The following is a 21,387-nucleotide window of genomic DNA, read 5'->3' on the forward strand; positions in this document are numbered from 1 at the left end:
AAAGAGAGGGAGAGGGGGAAGAGGAGAGGGAGAGGGAGGGAGGGAGGGAGAGAGAAAAGAAAAGAAGTCCTAGCAACACACCATTTTTGAAGTACAAAATATTTGAAGTACAAAAATAATTAAACAATGAATTGCTGAACTTCAAATTTAAAAGTATTGAGACGTTTAAAGACATTTCTGTATAGGCAAAGTATTGAAAAGTTCAAAAAGATTTCGGTATAGACAAAATCAATGTGTTTGGAGGAAAAATGATAATATAGTTAAGACATGGTGGACAGATCTATATAAATCTATTCCTAATAGCCAGATAAGTTCTTTGTTTTGTGTTTTTCAGATAGAGTCATTTCCAACCTTTGCAAATGAGTCTAATCCAAAAAGAGATATAAATATAGATATATAGATACATTTATTTCAGTGTTTATGATAACAAGCCTAGTAGCTATCAACATAAATTGAATTCCCCCCAATTAGTGTCATATATATATATATATATATATAAAACTCAGATCTCTCTCTCTCTCTCTCACACACACACACACAGTTACACAGATATATATAAGAAGATTTGTCCTCAGGAAAGAAAGAGCTCAGCTCATTTCCTACAACAGAAAGATGGTATGGCAGCCAGAAGTCCAGACTGGATACACATTGGATGGAGTTGTCAAAGAGTCTCAGACTAAACAAATTTTTCTTAAGATGTTTTAGAGTTCAGCCATCATGAGTTAAGGACAGGAGCAGCTTAAATGTAAACATGCCCATAGACATATTAGGTTTAGCTAAGTGCCAGGCATTGAAAAGCCAGTTTAAGGAGCCATCAGTAAGGCTACCTGTGAGTAAACCTGTTGACTAAAGGTAAGTAAGAACCTTTAAAAGCTTTTATGAAAACTTACGATGAAGGTTTGAGTGGAACTCTAACAATTCAAACTTAACAGTGGGTCTCTTGTTTACTGGACAAATCTCTGCCCTTCAGCTTTTGGACCTCAGTCATATAAGAGTTCTAGTGCTTAAGAACTCTGGCCATGTGATTTTTTCCCTTGGCTCTTGACCTTGAATATGTACTGCCACCAAAACGCTTTCACTGTGAGCCTGACACTTCTTTGCATTTATATCCAGTTGTCTTCAGAAGCTCTCTGGAATGGCAATCAGACAGCTCTACTTGATGCAAGATAGCGTGTTTGATACTTCTCTAGGTCAGCTAATCAGCTTAGCGATGCAAAGTTTGCACTAGAAATAAGTTTCTTCCAAATGAAAGAGTAAGCTGTAGATCCTTCAAATTATTTCTGTATAACCTATCTTTAGTCCTGTCAGGGCCTAAGGATAGGCCTTCAATGCCAGCAGGAACTTCTGCTGTGTTATTCGGTGTCATTAGCAGTCATATGATGTCATGATGAAAGGGCAGGGCGATCTGTCTTCCCAGTTCTGATCAATGTCCAATCCTCCTGCTGAGGTCAGCCCATCAGCAAGCAATTGCCACAAGGGATCCTTGAAAAGTAATATCTTCTCATTTTTCCTTTGATGGAGACGATGTCCCTGAGATGAGATCTCTCCCCATTAAACAAGTCCCACTTCCATATTTCTTGAATAAAACCAATCTCTAAGGTGGGGAGCTGAAGGCTTTATTTTATCTCTGTCTATGGTCATCCTATCCTAAGAAATCTGAGGTTGCATAATAATTTGAAAGGGGACTATTTGAATTAGAAAGGTCCACAAGCTGGATGGATAAATGTTTCAAGGGTGATAGAGAGCTGGAGAATCAGGGCCGAGGAGTAAAGAGACGTGCATCTCTTTGAATCGTCCATATCTCAGGGCAAGGTTGCTCCAAACTAATGAAAATCCTTATGAATTATCTTTTGCCTTTATTGTCATTGCTACCAGAAAGGGGGAGGAAGAGAGCAAGACCAACTTTTTTTTATTTTAATTTGGACAGACTTAAAGAAGTGGCATCAAATTTGAAGGGCACCCTATCAATCTGTTGTCCTAGCTGCATGAAATTGTATTTCCCTGCCACTTCATATCTTATTTGCAGCAGCTGGGCTGTAAGTCACTGGTGATAACATTCTTTATTATGCAGCCGTGTTTATGAACTGTGCCTGGAAAGAGATGATAGAAATATGCAGCAATATGCAAAGAGTAAGGGGAGGGGGAGAAGGAATGGAGGGGAAATAAATGCTAGTTGCTAAGGCAACCAAGGGGCTATTTTGAGCATCAAAATTTTGCAAATGATGAAAAGCATTTTTATTCAATAGTTGGTCTTGCCACAATGAGGGTAGACAGTGAGTAGCTGGATCCTATTTGGAAAAGCAGCAGCTTATTTTCTTTTCCTATGTTTAGATTTTTGCAAGATCTAATTTTGCTGAAAAGAAATTGGTTTCTGCCAGCTTGATGTGAGTGGCAGATATTTTAATTAATAAATGTGAAGACAGTTGAGCAAGTTAATCATCTTTCCATAGCTCAACTCTTTAGCAGTCTTGAGAGCTTCAATAAAGCTCTCTTCTGAAAGCCTGAGCTCAATAACTCCCTTCCTGAAAAGAGCATGCATCATAGAGCAGGGGTCTCCAACCTTGGCAACTTTAAGACTTGTGGACTTCAACTCCCAGAATTCCTCATCCTGGCTGAGGAACTCTGGGAGTTGAAGTCCAAAAATCTTAAAGTTTCAAGGTTGGAGACACCTGTCATAGAGAAGATGGCATTTTCTGGAGTCGCTTCCTTACCTCCACAACAGAGAATTAAAGAAGCTATTTTTTTTTTTAAAAAATGGCCTTTGTTTCCCTGGGAATTCTGGATGGTTGGGAGAGGGAAGAAAATGAAGTGATGTAGTTTCTTCCTCCCAACAGAGTTGCTGATATTAAGAATAACCAACCATGGAATTTAAGCTACCACCATCACAAAGCGGCATTCTTATACATTTTATAACAGATTCAGGATTCATTCATTAGGGATCTAGAAATTGCTTCATTAGAAAATTCTGGGTAGGTTGACCAAAGGATTAAGTTGTTGAAGAGCCATAATTGAAACAAATCTAGCATTTTTTTGAATTTTTATTTTAAAAAGGTGAAGTCACCATTTCAATACATAATATTTCATCATTACCAATCTATGTCTTTGAATTCCTTTGACTTGAAAAGCAATAGCACCCGACAAATAGGAAATGCAACAAGATGTGGCATAATAAAATGCCTCGAGGTGACAAGGGCATGAGTGACCGTTAGAAGTGCTTCCCAGTCCATGTACGCATTTTTCCGCTCTTATTGCGTCCGCGGAATCTCGCCCAGCCGCCCTGTTTAGGGTGCAGGAAGCCCAGGTAGGTGGCCCTCTGCACAGTGGCGGCGGGGACGAAGTGGCGGGCAGGCTCGCTCTAGGACCCAGCAGCGGTGGCGGCCCGCCATCGACTGTGGTCCCGGCGCTCTCTCCCTCTCTCGGTCCCTCACAAAGTTGGCTCGATCTCCTGGCCAGGGACGACGACGACGAGAATGACCAGGAGGGAGGGCCAACCACGACAGCGGTCGCTGGGCCTGGCTCCGGCCTGCCTTTGCTCGCGGCTCTCGCCTCAGCCTGAATTAAGATCTTCCGCAATTTCCTGGCTGCTGCTAGCGGCTGGTACAGGTGGCAAGGCGGCTTCTGTTAACTCAATTATTTCTGTGAGCAGAGAAACTCCCCATTCTTTCTTTGATCTTACTTTCCCCTTTCTTTTTCTTCATTGCAAAAACAGATTTGTTCCATCCATTCTTAGTGCTTAAGCTCTTCTCATCCTATTCTCATGCTGGTTTGACTCTAAAATGTGGTTTTTTTTACAAAACTCCTGCCCTGTCTGACATATATTGGGAACAGCTTGGAAGGGCTTCTATCCAGACCACAGTCCATTTTACATCTTTTTATTGGGCAATTGCCCCAATTTCTAGGCCCGTCCCACTTTCTGTTCCAGCAAAGCAACAACCAATCACTTGCCTTCTTATGGGCAAATGTTCTTGAACATACAAACTTTTACTTGTTCCCATACGGTTGTTGGGGGGGGGGAATAGGAGGAGGAAGGAGTGATAGATATGTTTGCCACCTTGAGTTATTTATACAGAAAAATAAAACTGAGATAAAAATTATTCAATCAAATAAATAAATGATATCCATGGAATTGTTAACTGACGTCTCTCATATAACCTGCATCTGCATAACTAGCCTGTCTTCCTCTCCCTTTCCTTCCTACTCCAACCCAATTTAGACCCTACATAAGCCTAGCACCTAGGGATGGGTTGCTGCTGGTGTTACTGCTAGTTTGCAACCAGTGTGCAATGTGTGCACACGCACCAGACTTATGCTACATGCACATGCACTATTCAATGTAAATTGTTCTGCGTGCAGTGAACTGCGCACACACAGTCATTAAATGCAAAATGGCGGCAGCCAAGTGGCAGTAAGGCAACTGGTTCTGGGGCATGGCAGGCCAGTTATGCAACCCAGGCCTGAATTCCACTACCGGTTTGGCCGAATCTGGCTAAACCGGCAGCAACCAGTGGTGGGTTATGACCGGTACACCCCGGTATGGGCATACTGGTGCCTGTCGGGAGCACTGGGTACCGTTCCGGTAAGGTGCTCCAGAGGGCCCACCTGCACGCCCTCCACCCTTACCTGTATTTGAGCTCTTTGGGGTTTCCGCGCACACGCACGGAGCATATGGCGCCTGCGCGATGCTCTGCCGAGCAGCTAGAACATCACAGAGGCATCACAGAGCATTGCAGACGGTAAGTACACATGCGTGCGCTGCGTGTTGTGGTGGAGGCCGGGCCCCATTGCACCGTACCGGTTGCAATGGGATCTGGAACCCACCAATGGCAGCAACCCACCTCTGCTAGTACTTCCCTATATGTCATGAAGAGAGATTCAGCTCATGAAAGTTTGTGTTTAATAAAATGTATTGACAAGAAGAATCTAGAACTAAGGAGAATTTTCCTAACAGTGAGAACAATTAACCAGTGGAATAGCTTGCCTTCAGAAGTTCAGGGTGCTGCATCACTGGAGGCATTTAAGAAGAGACTGGATAACCACTTGTCTGGAATGGCATTGAGTCTCCTGCTAGAGCAGAGAGTTGAACTAGAAGGCCCCTAAGTCCTTTCCAACTCTGTTATTCTGTTCTGTTCAAATCAGAGGTGGGTTCGGACCAGTTCTGCCGAGTAGGTAGTAACTCGGCTGGAAATCTGCCTGAACTGGTTTGATCGGCAGCACCATAGGCACTGCCATCTTTTTTGTTCTTCTGCGTATTTGCAGAAGCAATTTTTTACCTCTGCACATGTGCATGTAGCATGCGCATGCCCAAAGCACATCCCTGAGTGAACTGACAGCAAAAGAAGCCGGAACCCACCCCTGGTTGAAATATAGGTGCTACCAGACTCTTTCTGAAGTAGAGAGTTTAACTACTAGCTCCCAGTAATCTTCTATCTGTCAACAAACTGATATAGAGAGTGAGAGTAATGGGGATGATTATATGGAAGTCCACAAGAGCCAGCATGTTACTGACACATTGATCTAGTGTGGATTAAGGTTACACACAAACACAAAAAGTGCTTTTTAGGTCAGCTGTCTTTCTGAGTCTATTTGCTTTAATTTCCACCAACCTTCCTCTGTGGTTTGGGGTTGTTTTTCTCACAACCGTGCCAGAAGAACATTGGGGTTCAGCAAGCATAGCGAATGCCTCTGCAGCAGCAGCTCTGTGCTTAACAACCCTGTTAATTTTTAAAATCAGTCTTTTAGTTAGAGCTTAAGTACTTGGTTTTGGCTGTCATTTGAAAAAAAAAAGTTCAAATATTAATGAATTCCTGCTTAAATGAAAGGGTGTTGTAGCTCAACAACAACAGGGTGCTAATTAAAATATTCACAAACACATTTCTAATCACTATTTTTGCATTTTTCCTCCCCAATTGAACATCTATATTGATAATCCATTTAAAAAAACATGATGAGTAATAAGCAATCAAAGGTAAAATAAATAATATAGGGCTATTAAAGAGTATTTAAGATTGCCTTCCTCCCAAATGATTGAATTTATTCAGTTTTACTGAAGTTTTACTCAGGATTCTTCACAACACAGTAGGAAGAACATAAAGTGATACTAGAGTGTAGCACATCCATTATAACCCCATTTGCAATTAATTAATAGGGAGCCTGATCTCTGGAATCAGCCCATGATAGGTCTTCCTTCCTTCCTTCCATCCATCCACCCATCCATCCATTTCCTCAAACTACTCATGGTCAAAGGAATTTATTTTTTAACCAACTTCTCATAAAACCGAGCCATCATTTTAACTATATTTGCACGAGCCAATACATTTATCTATCTAGAATACTGTTCTGTTTTTTTCAGAATTAATCAGATACAACACTGCTATCTCTTCTGGACAGATGGCCAGAAACTGACCTTTGCCTGATTCTTCTTTTAATGCAATGTGTACTGTATCTATTGTAACTCACAGCTGAATTAGAATGAGGAGGGGATAAAGATCCTGCTTTAAATTTCACCAGCTCAAAATTCAACATAATTTTCTAATAAGCATTTTATAACTTGCATCCCAATTGTAGGATTTTTCAAAACATACAGAATCCTGCAGATATCTGCAATCTAGGACTAGCCATATTAATGGAGAGATAACAATCCCATATCTTCTGCTACACATTGACCCTGCTGCTCTTACAGGTGTGAAAATAACAGCCAGTCATCCCCTGTTAACAAAATTAATGTAACTGTTTGAATGTGCAATGAAATGAAGAAAGTTAGGAAACTGCAATTAAAATAATGTGAACTTGTTTCCTTAATCATTGGTGATTTACTTGGGGGAGTGTAGCATGCTAACCAAATCTGTGGCAAGCTTGCTGTAATCTGAAACTTTAGTTTAATCTGAATGCAGAACATTTTCAATGAAACTGGAGCACCATCAGAACATTTCCAATCATGTTGAAAGAAGCCATGTTGAACTTGGACTGTATCAAATTCAAAAAATTTTGCACACCTGTTCTGATACAGTAAAAAGCACATACTTAGTCCCCCAAAACCTCTTTTTTATTTCAAAGGCTGTGAATTATGTTCATTCACAGCCCGTTATGAGTCCCAAATAGTGGTAAAGAGTCCTACAGTAGGCTGCCAAAGTCTTTTGGGATAAGGCTCATAAACACCCACCTTTATCTTCCTTGAAACGCTGCCAAAGACTTAATTGGCAATTAGCCATTGAGGAGATAGGTGCCACTTAAATTCAAATAAACAGATAGGTTCATATGAAATGACTGAAAAGTGTGTTATGCTTTTCTGTACAATTTCTCTTTACCATTATCAGTGTCATTCCAAAACCAAGGAAATGTATCATAAGAAGCCACCCTAAACCTTACTGGTTTATACACACTGTTGCAGGGTGACAATCATTTTCTATATATACTTTCTGAGTGTACATATATATTATATCAGCAATCTTTATATGTATCACGAGGGATGGCAATCATTATTTTTGCATATTTTTCTCTTCAGAGGAGCAGTGGATTTGCTGAGATTGAAAGAGAAGGGCTGACCCGTGTCATGCATAGCTGAGGCTGAATTTGAATTTAGGGGCTTCTAGAGCATAGCTCATTCTTGTAATACGCCCTTTCCATCAGCTCCCTATGCTTTCTCGTAGGTTTGAATATATGTCTTATGCCTTGGGAAATATAATTCAACCCATTTTTACTTATTTTTACTTTTTATGCATTCTTTTCTGATGGTGTAATTTTAAGAGGCTCACAAGCAGCAATACTAGTACAATATCAATAATAGAAGACCCAGAACTGAATAATAAAAACTAATTCATAATTATAACTGCCTCACATATCTCTATTACCCCCCTTCCATTACTCATGTGTTAGACCCCAGAGGCTATCTGAAAGCTTTTTAAATACCAGGGTGAGAGTATGAATGAACCTAGATCTAGTATTCTATAGGAGGAGACCTTCTGCACAAGTGGCCCATCTCTGGGTTCTCCTTTCACCACACTGCGTGTAGACTGAGGATTCTTAGCAAGCCTTCTATAGAGGCACACCATAGTTGGGCTGTTTTTATGTGGAATGAATGGCTTTAAAAAAAAGAAAAGAACCAAAGGTTTCAATTAGCACCTTGAATTGCATCCAGAAATAAACTGGCAAATAATGAAACCCCTGCTGTACTGTTAGGTGTTAGCATGGAGTTATCCTTGTTAGTGTGTGGGCTGCTACATTTTGCATTAGTTGTAGTTTCCAGATGGTCTTTAAGGGTGGTCCCATGCAGCATATTACAATGCTCCATCTGTGACATAGTGACTATTGCTAGCAACTTCCATTCCAGGAATGGCTATAATAGACAAAGGCTTCTTGGTTACAGCTTCCAAGCTTTCTGAGAACCAAGAGTCCAGAAGTATCCCAATTTTTCCCTACTCTTTCTTAGGGAGCACAACTCTTTCCAGAGCATTCATAAATGATTTTACTTATTGTCAGTTTTTCCACAGCATTCCATTGTGCCTAAATGTATTTCTTCCAACCCAAGAGCTTGCAACCTCCAGACCTCAGTCAAGATCTCCATTGCATCTCCTGGATGCACTGAGACAAAAGATACCATCTATATATTGATGAATCTGAACCCTAAACTTTTCAAAACCCAGCAATTTCATGTAAGAGATAGCAAGCTAGCTGAGCCCACATTGGAGGACACAGGAGTGTTATTTGTCTTCCAATATGCAGACGTTTTCCTTCCTTCAGGAAGGAATGGAAGCACTAAGGATTAGTGACATGTAGTCAGGTGAGGCAGGTGAGGCACAGCCTCATCGCTCTCATCATGAAAAGAAAAAAAATGTAAAGGGAAAAAGACAAGTGTTGAGGTGAGGCTAGCTGCTGCCTCACCGTGAATGACTGCCTAACTGTTTAAAAAAGCCTCTTAAAAAGTGCCCTCTACTATGAGGCAGGAGAACTGCATGACTTTTTAGGCGTTTTATGATCGCTCAAGCAGAGTTAAGCGAGGCTTAAAAGCCTGAAAAGTCCCGAGATAGGTGAGGCATGCAGTGCTCCTGCCTCATAGTAGAAGGTGCTCATTCTTCCTGTGACTCAATGGCACTGCCGCTATCCCTTTTCCCTTTTTCTTCCCTTCTCACCTGCAATACAGTGACAATAAAGGGGGAGCACAGAGATGTACCTTCATCTCTTCATTGATTTCCCTTTTTACAGGATGAGCCGGCTTCCTGCTTCTTTTATTTTCTGGAGGTCTCACTTCTTTCTCCATTTCTGCCATTTTTTATTTTATTTTATTTTTTTGTTTGGTGTGTTTGTGTGTGTGTGTGGCACGCATGCGTGTGCATATGTATTTACTTTGGTGGAGATGAAATGGCTGCTGGTATTATTTGGGAAAAAGCTTTCGGGGGAAGGTTGTGGAGAGGAAGGAAGGGAGGACGAAGGTGGCTTTTAGTGCTGATTTGTTTCCCTCTCTTTTCTCTCTCTCTCGTTCTCTCCCTTCAGCTCTCTTTCATTTCTCTCTCTCTCTCTCTCTTTCTCCCCTTTTCTCTTTCATGTCTTTCTTGCACGTGCAGCAAAATACCCCAGGATCATGGTGGCGGGGACAGAGACTCCTTCTGCTGCCACCACTGAGAAGTGAGTACCTGGCTGCGCTGAGGATAAGAGCCACGCTGTGCAGGAGACTCTTTAGTGTTGGCTCAGGAAGGAGGTGAATGGGACCGTGGCTCGCACTGACCTGAGTCTAGCTCTAAGGAGTCTCCTGCACAGTGTGGCTCTTCTCCGCAGCGGAGCCAGGTATTCACTTCTCAGTGGCGGCAGCAGAAGGAGTTGCTGTCCCCGCCGCCGTGATCCTGGCCCACAAAAGTATTTTGCTTGCATGCACAAGGAAGAGATGAAAAGAAAAGGGGGGAAAGAAAGAGGAGGGGAGAAATGAAAGAGAGCTGGAAGGAGAGAATGGGAGAGAGGGAAAAGAGAGGGAAACAAATTAGAGAGAGAAGGGGGAGAGGGAGAGAGAAATGAAAGAGAGCTGAAGGGAGAGAATGAGAGAGAGAGAAAAGAGAGGGAAACAAATCAGGGGGAAAGAAAGGTAGAGAAAAGAAAGAAAGAAAGAAAGAAAGAAAGAAAGAAAGAAAGAAAGAAAGAAAGAAAGAAAGAAACTTTCTCAGACCTATGACGAAAGCAATGGCAAGCTAAATTTCTTGCCAAGAAAACTGTAGTTTGCCAGAAGGTACAAATTGGAAGCAAGTCTGATTTTTTAAAAAGAAAATAACAGAGATGGCAAAAAAATGCATCTGAAAATATATTATATTGTCAAACTCAAAAGGCTTTGATACTTAATTGTCATCATCATCATCATCATCATCATCATCATCATCATTATCTCTCTCTCTCTCTCTCTCCTCCCCCACTCGGAGGGACTGTTGTCCCTTGTGGAAAACACAAGGAACTCCTCGGCTCCTTGCTCCCCCTCCAAATCTCTTTATTTGTTGTTGTTGGCCACTGGTGGTCACTGCATATGGTCCTCGGCGATATGCTCTTGCCCGCCACCCCTTCAAAACGCTCAAGGACAGGACAAAATGGCACGGATCCTTTTATTAAAACCCTCTGTATTACAAAGGCATTTTAATAAAAAGATTGTGATGATGTCATTGCCTCACCAGCTATAAACCTCACCGCACGTCACTGCTAAGGACACTAACTTCCAACCCATGCAGATGGCCCCAAAGAGTCCCCTATATTTCTGGATGCAATTCAAAGTGCTAATCCCCAACCCCAAAGAACCATGATATTGAAGGCTGTTGAAAAATACATACCTCCAACCTTGGTTCCATCTGAGATTATCAGTGAGAGTAAGCAATGGTAGACTGAATGAAAAGCGTATAAGTAATTAATTTCTTTTAGGGCCTTTGTAGCTGATGTCACGTCATCTAAAAAGGGGAGATTATTCAACTGGGTGAGTAAGTACAGTAGGATCCAGGATCAGCCTGTTAAGGAGAGGGCACACAATGCCTCTTTCAAGCACATTGGCATATTTCCATCCACAGTGAGGTATTCACAACTCTATAAGGCCAGAACACCCACTCACCTCTTCCTGATAGCATAAGCCAGATGGAGCAGAGACCAAGTCTGTAGGTGGAGGATTGTTTCACCCAGGATTCTTTCCATTTCTTTAAAATCAACAGGTTCTAACGATTCCCAGAAAATATAATAATCATGCCTTACAGGGGCTTTATGAACAGTTACTTGCTATTGCAGATACTCACATGTAGCTTGTCTCTCCTGGGTTTCTCCTGCTACATCCTTGTTAAATGATGTATAGCTTATCTCAAAGGAATAGATTTCATTGTCTGCCATAAGAATAAAGAACAAGTAGGTATTTTTGAAAATATTTTTTGAAGAAAGGATCAGTTCAGATGAACACAAAAATTCTTCTGGTGAGAATGCTTGGAAATAGACAGTGGACAATAGGAACAGGCGCTACAGGTTTACTGAAATAAATCTGCCATTATTTTATAGAAACATAATGAATGCTTGTTCAGCAACAAGTGAAAAGAAGGCCAGGAATGCCTTTCATTCCCTTCCAGTCGCTGTGTTTGTTTGCTTCTTTGTTGGTTTATGTGAATGCAATGCCATCCAACTCTCGTGTGACTCTGGGGGCGTTCACAGTATAACAAACAGAATAAGAAACACTATAACAAAACCAAAACCATACAGCAGAAGAAGCAGACCAGAAAGGAAGGAAAATAACAAGATGGTAGATGTGGCAGATGACATAGAACATATACACAAACAACATGTGTGGTCTCCTTCCTTGTTCACTCTCCCAAGCAGAGTAGTAAATGTAAATACTATTCTTTTCAAAATCTATATGCAACAATCCATTTTGATTGGTCTGTGCTGGAAATCTAGAACTGCAAAATACTCATGGGCTAGCATAAGTTTTGGTGTTTCCGTTTAATTTTATATAATAATAACATCCTTTTTTTATTGTACAAATTCTTAGCATTATATATGCTTCTGTATGAGTCTATCCATCCATATGTCAAAGACATTTTTATGTATCACCTCCTTCTTGAGATCCAAGGAAGGATTTATAACAATTAAAAGTCAAAACTCTTGCTTGCATATCTGTCTTCTCTTCATAGTAGAAGTATATGTTTTATATGCTAAAAATGTGAATTTTTAGCATATAAAAACTGAATGAACTGACATGAATTTCAGTTCAATCGAATGGTTGGTTAATTATTCTTAATTAATTATTCTTACTATATAAGCATAACATCAATAGTGGCTTATTTCTTGTATTTTCTCTGATCACACTTTGAATCGTGAATTCAAATAATGAATCATGTTGAATCATGAATTCAGCAACTGCTGTAAATACATTTGTATGTACAGTCCAGTAATGCCCAATTACGTCATGCTATACGTAGAAATGACTGACATTTGACTGATGAATTAATCTTTAGAAACTGACAGTTGAATTCTTGACCTCTTAATAAAAGCCCCTCAAATAGCAAACAACTCTCTAGTTTTCAATATGAGATTTTCAATATTTGATAGTAATGGCAAGGCACTCCTTTTTCCCCCCTAGGACATGGACACAACTACTTGTGAATTTAAAACCAAAGAAAACGAGACACTCTGTGAGAACAAAAAGGTTAGTTTCCATATTTGCTCTACATAATTTAATTGCTGCAACTTTCCAGTCAATATTTATTTGGAAACTAAAGTTGCTTCTCTAAGAAACAGAAACCAAGAGGTGCAATCAAGATGTCTCAAGGAGGAGGAAAGTTTGATTTTATTTTAAATGAGGGGATTTCCATAACCCATAGCATACTAATTATGGTTACATAAACTTTTTGAATGAATTCACACAAACATGGTGGATTTTTCAAGAACCGTGTTTCTAGGTGCTTAGAAATGCAATAGAGTGGGAAAATAATGGCTAATATGTAGTGACAAGTTTGTGTAAAAAGACAATTTCATTTATATTGATTGCCAACAAGTAAGTTTTTCTGAGATGGGAAAGCTATGTATTTTACTCTTATGTGAGATATTACAGTGTCTTTTTTCTGACAACGTTTCTTTTGATGATGACGATGATCATTGAAATATTTCAGCACTGTCCCAATCCTTCAGATGTACCACACAATCATTCTCCCCTGGAAATCCCACTGAATTCTGCTAGCTAGTTAAAAATTACCACTGGATGTATTTTGCATAAAAGACGTCCTTTGTGGTCTCAACCTAATCTGGCAATGTTCTTTGTAGCATCTGATCACCATAAAAAAAGAGATGGCTGCTGGAATTCCAGGAGACGACCCTCCCTATCAATCTGTCTTTCCATCATTGCCACTGTAACTGAGTCCATTTACCTTGTTTGGTAGTTACTGTCTTGGACATGGGTCAAGTCTTCCCTTTTGGAGGGCAATTGCAATATGAGAAAGACAAGCAAACAGATTTCCCATATTTCCCTTTCTCTCTCTCTCCTCCACTAGTGGAATAGAGGAGGAAAATTTATTCGGAACATTTTAACTTATCTCTGCTGCCTGTATGAATGCAGCTTCTGAGTTAAAAGTAAAGTTTGTTTTTTTTAAAAACACCCCTCTATATGTTATCTTTATGTTCTCAGAGAATGTTCAAGGAATGTTATAACCATCAAGATTCAGTAAAACAGTAAAACAGCACTATCAGTTTTTCATAATATAGCAGCAACAGTAATAAGAAAACAAGAAACTAGAAATAAACTCTTAATTTAGATTTCTAACAATAACTATTCAAAAATATTTTGATATGGTGAAGAAGGAAGGAGGACGGTTGATTAATTATGTACAAAATGTCATTTTTGATTCCTAGCAAACTATATAGATAGATTTTTCTCTGTACAAATATCTCTCTGACCTGGTCTTTCAATAATGCTTTCATTGCCACTGTAACTGAGCCCATTCACTTTGCTGCTAGTCATTCTTTTATTTCTTTCCATTGTCCACAGCATTAGAACCACCTCTAGGGAGCTAGATCCTCAGATAATGTGTTCAAAGTAGGATAATTTGAGCCTTGTCATTTGTTCCTCAAGTGGGAACTTTGGGTTGATTTCTTCAATGATCAATGACACATAGTGCTTGATTGCTTATTCCTTTACTGCTGATAATTGATCCTAAAAGGCAAAATCTATCCACCTCTTTGGTATCGTCATTACCAATTCTAAGGCTAGTTGTTCCATTTGTTGCCATTAGTTTAATTTTAATCTTAAGATTTTACCTAATGGGTAAAAAATCCCATTTTTAACTTTATTATTATATTATATTATATTATATTATATTATATTATATTATATTATATTATATTATATTATATTATATTATATTATATTATATTATATTATATTATATTATATTATATTATATTATATTATATTATATTATATTATATTATATTATTATATTACTTTATTCTTACAGCCCACAGAGCCTTAGTATTTTGGCTAACAGGGTAGTGTCATCAGCATGCACAAAAATTGTTATTTATTTGTCCAATTTTAACACCAGGCTTATCTTCTTCAAATCCAGCTTCCCTTAATGTACATGCAGCATATAGGTCAGTGATGGCTAATGTTTTTGTGGTCGGGTGCCAAAAGCATGCACCCATGTGTGACGGCATGCCCGCATGCCTGCACCCATAATGCAGTGGGTGCACGCAAGCCCCTGGGCACCCCATGCATGCCGTGACCCGTCAAAACCGCGGTCCACTAAAGCGTGCCCGATTAAAGCACGTACCTGACATCATCATCAGCGCGACAAATACGACAGCGGAGAAAAAAGGGCGCTTTAAAAAGCGCTTTTAAAGCAAGCCGATTCACATAAAGGTAAGGGTTAGGTTTAGGGTTAGGGTTAGGGTTAGGTTAAGGGTTAGGTTTAGGGTTACGTTAAGGGTTAGCATTAGGTTTAGCGTTAGGTTTAGCGTTAGGTTAAGGGTTAGGTATAGGGTAAGGTTTAGGGTTAGGTTAAGGGTTAGGCTTAGGTTTAGGGTTAGGTTTGGGGGGGTTAGGTTTAGATTTACGCGTTAATTTTAAGTTTACCGCTCACAGCGTGCTGTTTTCGTCGCGCTGTGATGACGTCACGTACGCGCTTTCGTCGAGCACACTTTAGTCTACCGCAGTTTTGTGGTGGAACCCATGCATGCACACCCCACACATGCACCCTGCCCCCCTTGCCCATTTTTTTGCTTCCAGGTTGGTGCAGGAGGCTTTCCAGGCCCAAAACAGGGTGCAAGGGCCACATGCACTCCCTCCGTGTCCCATTTTGGGCCTGGAAGGCCTCCTGAACTAAACTGGAAGCCAAAATGGGGTGAAGGGTGCAAGGCCCCAAAATGCAATGTGAGTGCACCCACACATGCACACGTCCCCTGAATGCGCCCCGCCCCCCACATGCACAGCAGAGACCCGAAGACCAGCTGGCCAGTGGGAAGCACACACACATGCACAGTGGTATTGGGCTGGGCTGATAGCTGGCATATGTACAGAGAGGGCTCTGCATGCAACCTGTGGCACATGTGCCATAGGTTCACCATCACAGATATAGGTTGAAGTGTACAGCCTTGTCACATTCCTTTGCCAACCTGGAGCTACTCTGCTTCCCCATGTTCTGTCCATAATGTGGCTTTCTGACCAGTATATAACTTTCTCATGAGAACAATGGAATGTTCTGAGAGTCCATTTTTCTGCGCAGCTTGATGTGAATTACATTCTTGAAGACCAATCTATAATCAATGAAGCACATGAGTGACTTTTCTTTTAATATTCTTTGCCTTTCTTAATTATTCATTATGCATTAGAAATAAGGGCTCGTGTTCTTTGGCCTTTTAAAAAACTGGCTTCAACAATTAGCATCTCTTTTGCCATGAGTTATTCTTCTGTTGCTTGACATATTTTAGCAATATTCCATCAGTTCCTGTACTTGGTCATGATCAGATTGAGGATCTAACTTCATATTTTAGTTCTTGAGTTTCTTTTAAGTGGCAGCATTTCAGTCATTGACCAATAAAAGCACATCCAATAAAACTAACGACACAAAGCTACGGTATTCCCTAACAACAAGAACTATTGGCAACCATTTGTGGATGAAGCTTACACATAATGTAGCAAAATTTGCTACTTTTAGAAAAATAATCTTATCTTGATCAATTTAAATTTAAATAAAAGAGGTGTAGTCAGCTGGTGACAAATGACCCTGTAAAATAGAGAAGAACAAGAACTCTGGTTTCTATGGTAGCCATATCACTGGGGAGTGTCAGGTTTCATGTGGTTTTTTGTATATTTCCTTTCCAGGACAGCTGTGGGAAATCAATTAAATTAAGCTAAAGATAAGCTCTCCTGAATTTGAGAATTGTGATATAAATATGAGGGTTGTTTCAGCACACAAATTTGGCTATTTGCAATTATATTGTGAGAGAAAGTATTGGTTTCTGATTAATTTCCTATATCTAAGAACCTGTGCCTTAGATTTGATCTAGTTTGATCTGACTTTAAGGTAAGATGGCATCACTGGAGAAACCACAAAGTCTCCTTTTCCTTTTTCCCAGTAAGATATGTAGTTGTCTGCCAAAAATAGATGGATCATTGTACTGGTTATTGTCTGTCCATTAGCATCTTTGATATACAATTGAAGGTTGAAACCACATTCTGAATTCATTAATGAGTGCCAAGTTGCCTGATCTGTACCAATTTCAATATTAAATGAAAGCCAGGTTTGATGAAAAGTTGTTGCTGAATTATTATTATTTTTTCCTCTGAAATCTGCTTATGGGGGTATAAGCATCTTCATTAAAATATTGCATTCTGTATTCTTTTCTAGTGGCCAAGAGTTGGTTTTGTTAACAATGAGCTGCTGTGAGTAATTATTATGCCTGCAACAGTCACTTAAGTTGCCCTTTGAAGATCCTTAACAGTGCTGACTTCACTGAATTTCAGACTCTGCTATTTTTTTTAACTCTAAACTGCTCCAAGATTTCCTTTGATAGGAAACAGAATGGAAATACTGTAATCCCCTTCCTCCTTAACTAAACTGTATCCAAACTGTATAATTAGCAGACTTGCTTACCTAATTTGTACACCTTCTTCTATTAGATATCTAGCAAACACTGCATACATTGTGATGTCGTCTTGCTAATGCAAGATAGTATCTAGACAGAAATGTGTCTCTTTCTACACACAAACACACACACACACACAAATACCCCTAATAAATTATAAAGTGTATTTTTCAATTTTCTTTTCTATTGTCATTCATACTTGATACTCTGTATTTCAAATGCTTTATATTTCTAATGATAATACTTTTGTTATGACATAAAAACCTTTTGTACTTCTACTAATGATCTTTTCATTTTTATGCTTCTTTAATGCAGGTTCAGATTTGTACAAGTGAATAGAGCAGTAAATGAATATTGAGGGTTTTACATAACCAATTGATTTTACCAGACCTGAACACAACATATTCTCAGTGTTATAGATTAACTCTAGTATTACCAGTTCTGTCCTTTAAATCAGGGACAAGCCACCTTTAGGGTTCTGAGGGACATAGCAAATTTATTTGGATATTTATGTGTGTACCACATAATCACAGAGATAAAAGGATTATGTCTGCCTTCATATACACACTACCCCAAAAAGGCCCCTCCAAGTAACTCATTCATTCATCCATTGATTATAGAACTACCTGGCACAGGTGGAGATAGGAGTGATCAACAGTAGGATCCCCAAATGAGTTCTGAGGACTGTTTTGCCTTCCTCACTTGTCTTTGCCTTTCCTCCTGCCTCTTAACCTCAACTCAGGGACCCACTTTTTGCATTGGATCTAGCTGCATTCTATCACTGTTTGGGCTATTCCCAGTTTACTGCACTTCTTTCTGTCTTATGCTTCATCTCTGCAGTTAAAGACACGAAGCTGGAAATAACATAGAATAATACTATGCAAACTTGGCTGTCAAGTGTAAATTCTTTCTTTTGCCCTTCCAGTGTGCTGCACTTCATATGTTGCCCTTCAATTCCCATAGTCCTCAATCAGCCTAGCTACTTCATTTGAAAAGCACCAGGTTGGGGAAAGCTGCTTTAAGCTATTAAACAGACAGACCTGTAGTCCCTCACAAGCATCATAGTTCATGGGGAAATGTAATTACCCATTCCCTTTGTTATTAGCACTTGGAGAGGAAATTTCTAACCATCCTTGCTTTCATGGCATTTCAAAGCTTGTTCGTAAGACGCATTTCTGATATTAAATACAATGAGATGTCCTCTTTTTTTAAAAAAAATCAATTAAACATATGCCTACTGTGACTCTTTATTCACAGCAAATTGTCTCTGTAAATAATCTTCATCAAAAGTCAGAACCAATCCCCATTAGTTGTTTAGATTAATTAATGAGTCCCCCTGGAGCCACCCAAATGAATTCAATTTAAACGTCAACAACTTGCTATGGAGTTTCCCAGGTTGGCATTAAGACAATATTAAACCTGCAATAAGTCACATTTAAAATGTTAATTCGAAGAAGCTCTCCATTTAGAGCACTTAATTAAATCCTTAAATAAACTGCATGGGCTCAGTACCAGATGGCTGTGCATTCTCATTGCAGCAAAGAGCCTTAAAGTCATTGAGGAAAGTAATATTGGAGGCATGGTGAAGATAACCAGGATATATAGTGTAATAAAATCTAATCTTGTTTCCAGCCGGGAGATTCAGTGTATGTACATAACCCAGGATAAAAATGTAAGTTAATTACATTAACCCCAGTGTTCTCCGATATCTGAGCAGCCAGGAGACAAAATTAGTCTTTTCCCATCATAAGATTCTTTTCAACTTCAGTATATTAATTTTTCACCAAATACTTACTCATAAGGAAAATTGAAGTTAATGTAACCAAAGACAAAGTAATGCAGTCTTAATATTCTGAAGGGATTAGAAAGAGCTGCATAAATACATTCAGCAAATGTCATTCACTTGGAATGGATTTTAAGGAAGTTAAAGGGGGGGTGGGAAGTGGAGGAGAAAAATTATAGCCCCTGCTGTGTTATGCATTATGTGGAGGTGCTCTGGAAGTTAACAGTTTCAGGAATGCCAGACCTATCCATTAATAACTTCAAAATAAACCTCGCAGTGAAAGGTCTAGGGTCCTGAATGAGCACCTTCCATGGCTGGAGATGGCACACCTCCTTGCTATTGGATCTTTTGGGACACAGGGTGCCTGAAAGCGAACAGTAGAAATTGGCCCATTAGATGACGATCATCAGGATACTTCCAAGAAGGCTGCTTCTTTAATCTTTCTATCTTCTGAAAGTTAAAACAAAATACCAAACCCCCTTACACTTGGCATTTTAATGATAGTGAAAGGATCACCACAGACCAAGGAATGTTTCCAATGTCAAGGATGGATTGCAGCAAAAGACTTTTGATGGTGGATCAATTACTGGAGGTTCTTGAGAGGAAAGACGTTTGCCTGACAGATCCCTATTCAATACGTTGGCTGGAAAATTCCAATGTATCACATCCAGGGTTGGGCTCCTATGGGTTTGCCCTGGTTTGGGAGAACCTGTAGCTAACGTTTTGGCCGGTTCAGAGAACCACCAAATCCTACCCTTGACTGGTCTCTCCTGACCTGCCCCTCCCCTCCCAGGAGTTTCCACGCGGCCCATTTTGGATGCGAGGTAATGGAGGGGGAAAAAGTGGGCCTCATGGAGGTTCCAGAAGGCCAGAAACAAACCCGTTTCCAGCCTCTGAAGGGCCTCCAGAGCCTGGAGGAAGCAGTTTTCATCTTCCCAGACTCTTGAGGAAAGCCTCTGGAGCCTGGAGAAGATGAAAATGCCTCCCCACCACCATGGTGCAGGAGGCTGACTAGGCCATGCCCACCATGGCCATGGCTACCCAGCAACTGGGCAGAGAATCCATTGCTGAAATTTTTGAAGCCCACCCCTGATCACATCGCTTCCCCCAGTTGCCAATCAATCCCCAATCCTGTTCTTGGTCTCCTCTCTCTCCAGCATTTGAACAGGCTGACTTTTCCTCAGAAACATACCTGGAAGAAGAGGTGTGCCATATCCTCCATGCTTACACTGGCAGAAATCTCATTTGTTTAATTTCCCTACCACCATAGGGAGTAGGCATATCGGTGACCTAAGTAAATATCATCACACAAGGGGAAAAAGGGTCAAAGAAGGCAGATGCTGTTCCCAATGTCTGAGCTTTCTCTCTCATTTTGAGGCTGTTCCTGATGAGTTTCACTGCCCCAATGGCAGTAAAGGAAGTTGTACTCTATGGGGATCAGTTAAATCCATTTGCTATTTGTAGAGGACAGGTTGTGTATGATTGCATCTATATCAAGGTTTGCAAATACTCCACTGGAAAGTCTAATCATGCTTCATCATGTTATCTCCTTCTTTGGGACTCTGATGATTGAACTATAACTATGTTGATAAACCTGTTAAAAGTTAGATTTGGGATAAGAGAATTCCCTCCTAACCCTTTGTTCTCTTTAGGGCAGTGGTTCTCAACCTTCCCAATGCCGTGACCCTTTAATATAGTTCCTCATGTTGTGGTGACCCCTAACCATAAAATTGGTGTCTCTGTTCCTAAGACCATCGAAAATTTGTGTTTTCCAATGGTCTTAGGCAACCCCTGTGAAAGGGTCGTTCAACCCCCAAAGGGGTCCCGACCTACAGGTTGAGAACCACTGCTTTAGGGTTTCTGTTTCTACAGATGTGAGAATGCAGGTAAGCATGAGATGTGAAAGGACAGATGGATGACAAGTCAAAAGATGAAATATAAATAAATCAATAATCTGTTGAATTTTTGGCAGTATTTACATCTTAACATTTTCTTCAAGGCTTTTCCTTCTCTTTCTCTGCCTATTTCATTCTCAAACCATTCTCTAATGTTAACAACATTGCCAAAAGCCACCCAATAAGCTTCATGGCCAAGTGGAAGTGGGTGACAGGTTGTCTCTGAGAAGACAGAACTGTATATAACTGTGTGTATTTTATGTGCATACCTTCTCCTAATACATATGTGCTTCTCTGAACTGTAAATCATATTGGCATCTCCAGAAGTGTTCGTGGTGCTCTGTAAATATAATTTGGTTATATTCCTTTTTCTTGTTGAAGAAGAAATGCTTATCTTCTTTGAAAATGTTCTGCAGCCATACATTACAAACACGTCCCTGGTTTTAATTGTACCCATAAATTATGATTTGCTGGGCATTGGGTGGCAATGTGAACTTGACTTCTGAATCAGATGCAAAATACAGTGGAACCTCAGGACATGGATGCTTATCAGCAAGATAAGCTCTTCTGAAAGTGTCTGGATTCTGACAGGCCGGAGGATTCTGCTCATAGAAATGAATTCACACTTCTGTC

General features: G+C 40.0%; 1 long non-coding RNA gene across 1 annotated transcript in view; it reads left to right on the forward strand.

Annotated features, from left to right (window-relative positions):
* LOC106538581 (uncharacterized) overlaps positions 1-21,387 on the forward strand; it is a 259,882-nt gene that overhangs the window by 63,999 nt on the left and 174,496 nt on the right. Inside the window, exon 4 of the long non-coding RNA XR_015695798.1 lies at positions 12,578-12,643. This is a non-coding gene — a long non-coding RNA (uncharacterized LOC106538581). The remainder of the gene's footprint in view (positions 1-12,577; positions 12,644-21,387) is intronic.

The sequence above is a fragment of the Thamnophis sirtalis genome, unplaced genomic scaffold (assembly GCF_051295495.1).
Source record: "Thamnophis sirtalis isolate CommonGarterSnake01/CBP01778 unplaced genomic scaffold, rThaSir2_p1.2 scaffold_3, whole genome shotgun sequence".
NCBI classification, from domain to species: domain Eukaryota; kingdom Metazoa; phylum Chordata; class Lepidosauria; order Squamata; family Natricidae; genus Thamnophis; species Thamnophis sirtalis.